Raw genomic sequence first — 6,308 nt, forward strand, 5'->3', positions numbered from 1 at the left:
ATCCCATTTTTTGCAGGAGAGAGTCAGTAACTTGTCAAACCAAATGTCAAATATGTATACATACATATATACATATGCATATATATATATATATATATACATATACATATGTGTATATATGTATATGTATATATACACATATGTATATGTATATATGTATATATACATACATATGTATATGTATATACACATATGTATATGTATATATACACATATACATACTTGTGTGTATATATAATACATTTTACATACATATGTATATATACATGTATACACACATAAAGATATACATGTATACACATACATGTGTGTATATACATGTATATACATACATATATGTATATATTATATACATATGTACACACATGTACATATGTGTGTACATATACACAAAATACATTTATAGAAATTTCCACTACTTCATTTTTACAGGTACTAGTGTAAATTCAGCACCTACCCTCATTCATCAGGCTCCTAATGCATCCATCATAAAGACACCATTTGCCACACTTCTCTAGGTAGTTCAGGGCCTGTGCTTTATGATTGAATCATTTAAAAGAAACATTTAGGTAGTTGACCCACAGTGAATTTAACAAGAGCTTGACATGCATCAGCAGTATCGCTGCCGACTCATACACGGACGAAATTGGTGCTGACTGGGTGACAGCCTTTATTGTAGGACAGTGAGGGGCTTGAGGGCCTTTATTGTGAATGAGAATGACAGCACTTCAGAAAGGCCTGATGCAAATTCTTTGGCAGGTTATGTAGCCACATACAAAAGTACTCTTGCTGCTGTCACACAATATCCTTTTTTTTCTTAATGTCAAACTTGTATTATACTGCATTAAAAAAAAGTGAAAGAAAACTCTATTCCTGATTAGGTGTGAAATAACAAATTAGAAATTATTTCAATCCCAAATCTGGACCATGATAAAAAATAAAGAAGAAAGAAAAGCCAACAGTGACTTCTGTTGTTCTCATGCTTGTGGTTTAAAAAAAAAAAAAAAAAAAAAGAAAAGAAAACTGGTTTCTTCTATTAGAAAATATATTCTTTTCCATTTAATCATTTGAATTATTTAGCAAGCAAACACTTGAACAATATCAATGGAATTATAGCGCTAAACTCCACTGTTTCCAAGAAATTTCATTCAAAGTCAAATTCATTTTGGATGGACTGAGTTTAGTTACCTCCTTTCTACAATCCTGCCTTCACTTTCTGCAAAAGGCCATTTCTCTTGTTCATTCTCAGTCTGTCCCTCCCCTGAGCCAACTGCTCCTACTGTTAATCTTCAGAATTCCATGAAACCTATTACCTATCTACCTAGACCTCTGTTTAGTGCCTCCTACTAAATTTTCTTGTCACTATGTTCTGACCACTTACCTGTTACCTGCTTAACAGTGAAACCTCGAACTTAGCAAGTATAACTACAGCCCGGTCACTGTACTTAGAACTTTACATCAGTTATCTCTAATCCTCACCATAGCCCACCGAGGCAGGTAACAGCATCACAGCTTCACTGGAAAGAAACTGAAGCTGGGAGGGCTGAGCAGTTTGTCCTAGGAAAGAATATACGGGAAAAGCATGTGGCCTTTGAATTAAACAAATCTGAGGAATCCTGTCATTAGCTAGGTACACGATCCTAAGCAATTTTACTTGGCCTCTTTAAGCCTAAGTTTCTCAATAATAAAACAGAAATAAAACATAAATAATGAAATGTAATGGGGAATTTGGAGTAGCAGAAGATGTACCCTATGGACCTGAACCATCTATGGCCATGCCACATAATGACTTTTCTTTCCTGATTAAGAGAAAAGAAAATATTAGTAAACTTTTATTCCCAGGATGGATTGTCTAAGACCACTGAATTCTTTTTTTTTTTTAATAAAGATTTTTGTATTTATTTATTTATTTATTTATTTGAGAGCAAGCAAGCTAGCGAGAGAGCATGCAGGCGCCCGTGCACATGCAAGCAGGGTGGGAGGGTGCAGAGGCAGAGAGAGAGAGAGAGAATCTAGAGCAGATGTCCACTGAGCGTGGAGCCCAACTTGGCGCTTGATCCCAGGATCATGAGACCATGACCTGAGCTGAAACCAAGAGTCGGTGCTTAACTGAGTGAGCCATCCATGTGCCCCAACTACTGCATTCTTTCATGTTCGATTCTTCCATATTTTCCTCAGGGAGAATGAATGCATACATCCCACATCCTGCTTCAGGCATACTTCATCGTATAACATGAAGTTGCCCTAAACTACTTAAGCAAATGCTTCTCCTTTTTTTTTTTTTAAGGTATTACATTTTATCCTTGTTTGAGCTGAGCAAAAGAGCAGTAGAATTCAAACCTAGAGTCTCAGTAAAATTTTTTCCTCAGCCACGCCCTCTGCCTCATGGACGCAGGGAAAAGTTCTATGTTGCTGGAGAAGGAGGATACAGAAATTTCCCACAATAATCTGGCAGTAAGTTTTTGCATTGCCTTCTGATTTTCCATTGCAAACATTAGCATTTAACAAAAGCTTGACACAAGACCCTCAGACACTTGAAATCCTTCACTTTCTAGCAGGGATCTAAAAAGCTTTGAGAACTACATTAAAAAATAGGGATAAAAAGAGGTCACATGAAAACTTCTGACTATTTTCTGTCTGTTAGTGTCCTCACATTTACTTCCCTTTGCAATTAAAAGAACTAGAGTCTGGCCGAGAGAAGGGCGACACCCATAATTTCTGAGATCCTAAAACAAAGGGCAAACAAAAATAATAAAAACCTGCTCTTATATATAGATATAGATATAGATATAGATTCAGAAATAAGATTCTGTCTTTAAGAAATGAGTAAGCTTTTTTTAAGATTTTTTAAAAATTTATTTATTTGAGAGAGAGAAACAGAGAGAGCATGCACAGGGTTGGGGGAGGGGTAGAGGGAGAAAGAGAGAGAGAAACAAACTCCCACCTGAGTGGAGAGCCAGATGTGAGGTTCAATCCCAGGACCCTGGAATCATGACCTGAGCCAAAGGCAGATGCTTAACCAACTGAGCCACTCAGACACCTCAAGAAATAAGTAAGCTTTGATAAAAGTAGACTCAAAAGGTCCACATCAAGTTTTTGTTTATCCAGAGGCAGTAGATTATATAGTCACTGGCCCAGAAACTGATAATACCATTTTGGGGTTTCAAGCTCATTGGCAGGCTAAACTACTATCAGTGAGCTAGTTCCACCTCTCCATTCTTTTCTTTCTCATTGTTTTCTTTTCTCATTTCTAAATAGATATGAGTACTCTCAGATCTGTATAGAGCTATCAGAATATATACATCTATCAGAATATATACATATATAATACATAATAAAATAATATAATATATATAATATGTATATAGAACATATACATATATAATATATAATAAAATAAAATACATAAAATGTTATAAATATGTGTAAGTATGTATATGTGTATCTATACAAATACCTATGTTATATATATTTTGAGCTTTATAAATATGGAATCATAAGACATACATGACTGCCATTGGAAATATTGATAGAATATAGATTTGTACCTGATACAAATTGCAAATCATTTACCATATAAATGAACTTGTTTTGGTTTGTTTCTTTCCCCCTTTTCTAATTCTGAGCTTTGCACAGTGACAGTATCATAGCCAATGAGGTTTATCTGAGGCGCGATTATTGCTAATTGAAAATTTTTCCTTTTCCCACCTCTCTCCTTCTTTTCTCTAAAAGTATAAAACTTGGTGTAATTCCTCATGTTCGAAAAGTAATATACTCTGAGCTTCTCACCGCTGCAGTCGTTTGTAAGGCGCTTCTATTCCTACAAGTGCTTCTAACAATTTGTACCCCTACCAAGAACATACAGATACGTTTTAATCTCTGGTAATAGTGCCTACTTCATGAGACTACTGTAAAAATTATATGACATATTTATAAAGTACTTAGTATTCAATAAATAATTATGATTTCCCTAATACTTCACTTACTTAGTAAGTCAGTACTGAAATACAAACCTAGGCTCTGCCATTTGCGTCATTTGGACAAATTCATTTTCTTTTTGGTACTCAGCCGCCTTACCTATACTAAAAGGAGATAATATAGTATCTACCTCTCAGGTTTGTTAGCTCTCTGGAGCCTCTTTTATAACAGCATTCAATGCCATGTGTGAGAGCTCTACTGTCAAGATCCAATCATCTCCTGATGGCCCCACCTTATAATGCCTCACACTGGGCTTCAGGATTTCAACATCTGAATTTGGGGGTGGGGGGGACTCCTTTAGACCATAGTATATACCCTAAATCCTGTATAGAACATATTTATACTATGAAAGAATTTGTTGTTTATCTGAAATTTAAATCTAATGAGGCAACCTATAATGGTATTTGCTAAACTTGACCCCTCTACACTTTTCTATATCCAGTTCTAACATGCTAAATTGTAGGAGGATGTACCTTTACTTCAGAATCTCATTACTATGAATTCTGTTTTTCTTTGGCCTTATTCACTGGCGGGGGGAGCACACAAAGAGATAAGAAAGACAATGCTAAAGCATAGAATTTCCTGTTGCATTCCCAACCTTACAGGAGCTAATTTCTCCATATAACTGAGATTGTCTTGGATTTGCCTCATTTTGTTATGGTTTGTTCCAAACATTTCTTAACACATAAATACCTCAGAACAAATAATGCTACCAATTTTCATAATTTTAATGTCCCTATTTTTTATTTTCTGTTTTCTTCATGCCAATGGCTTTTTCCTTTTAAGGCCCAGATGATTTTAAAAAGTCTCTGAGAACTGTTAATCATAGGGCCAAATTGCCACTTTCCTTATGCTTTCACACATACATTTGAAAACGTTTCTATCTTCCTAAAAGAAGATGTTAGTTGAAAGACGCTTTCTAAACTGAGGGTTGCTGGAGGAGACGTGGGTGGGAGGACCGGGTAATTGGGTGATGGTATTAAAGAGGGCACGTGATGTGATGAGTGCTGGGTATTATATGCATCTGATGAATTACTGAACTCAGCATGTGAAGCTAAGGATGCTCTATTTGTTGGCTAATTGAGTTTAAATAAAAATAATAATGGGGTCAAACTGCAAATGTAATAATCATCATCTCTGGAACACTGAGAAAGTGTCTCAAAAGACAAAAGTCACATATGGCCACATGTGCTGGGAACTACCAGGAAGCAGGCCTTTGAATGTGGGTTGAAATGCCTACCAGACTAGACAGGTAGTGTTAAGTGAATTAAGTCTGCTGTGGAGGAGAATCTGTACACACTTTAGGTGGAAGAGAATGAGGAAAACTGGAAAGCACACACCTCAACAGAAAGGCCCCACGTTGCCACAATTTTTTTTCAAGAGAAAGGAAAACTCCAGATTTTTATGTTATATTCTCCCACTGACTTTTATAAATCATTGTGCAGAACTAACAGCATATACCTATAAGAAAAAGCCTTATGGAAGTCTTTCAAACTTTGCACCCAGCTTCGAAAATTCAAGTTCCTTGAGCCTCAATTTTGTTTTGAGAGATGCTTTAGGCAGCTCAACAGTAATTGAAATTTTCATTACTAGTTAATGTTGTAATTGATTTTGAATCTTATGGAAACAGTTTCTCATTCAACATAAACCTGCCATTCAATGTTTTGGTCAGAGGCAGTTCTGTTTTTTGCGTCTTGGTTAGTGGAAGCCATAGATAGGTCTGTCCATTTTTTCCTACCCATTCTCAGACAACTTCAACACCCATGATATAGATTCTGAGCTATGTAAAAATGCACATTTTTAAACAAAGATGTTTCACAGAAACTTTCTTTTTTATTAAATTAATTGAATATTACACCTATTGCTTCTATAAAACATAATGTTTAGACTATAAATGTAAAGCCCACAGTAGTGTCATTCTAGGAATATAAACTATTGAATGCTTTTCAGTTTAAAAATATCTTTACTGTAATCATTTTCTTTATATTTCCTGCAAAGTCATCTGAAATGCATTCTTTGGGATGGGTAAATCATCCCCTACTATAGCTAGTACTTGGTCATATGATTCATGTGGTTTTGTACTGCTTGGGTAAGAAATCATTTAAAGTGCTGAGAATGGTTCAATGTAGCATGAAAGTCCAGCATGGGAATCCTGGCTGCTGCTTTGATTACTTAGGTCTCTGATTAATTGCTCAGATAAATAGATAGATATGCAATTGCTTCGAGCCAAGGCAATAGAAAAAATCCTTTCTACCACCTGATAAGGAACAATGAGTTATGCCCTCAGAAACCTGCAGTTACTCAGCCAATGCCTCCAAGTTCAGGAGTTT

General features: G+C 35.7%; 1 non-coding gene across 1 annotated transcript; it reads left to right on the forward strand.

Annotated features, from left to right (window-relative positions):
- The first annotated feature begins 3,624 nt into the window (after positions 1–3,624).
- On the forward strand, positions 3,625–3,769 carry LOC123387947. The gene has a single exon (XR_006602439.1). It is a non-coding gene; the product is annotated as a U4 spliceosomal RNA (small nuclear RNA).
- Positions 3,770–6,308: the final 2,539 nt, after the last annotated feature.

This window comes from Mustela putorius, unplaced genomic scaffold, assembly GCF_011764305.1.
Source record: "Mustela putorius furo isolate JIRA1106 unplaced genomic scaffold, ASM1176430v1.1 tig00003867_pilon_pilon_pilon, whole genome shotgun sequence".
Lineage (NCBI taxonomy): Eukaryota > Metazoa > Chordata > Mammalia > Carnivora > Mustelidae > Mustela > Mustela putorius.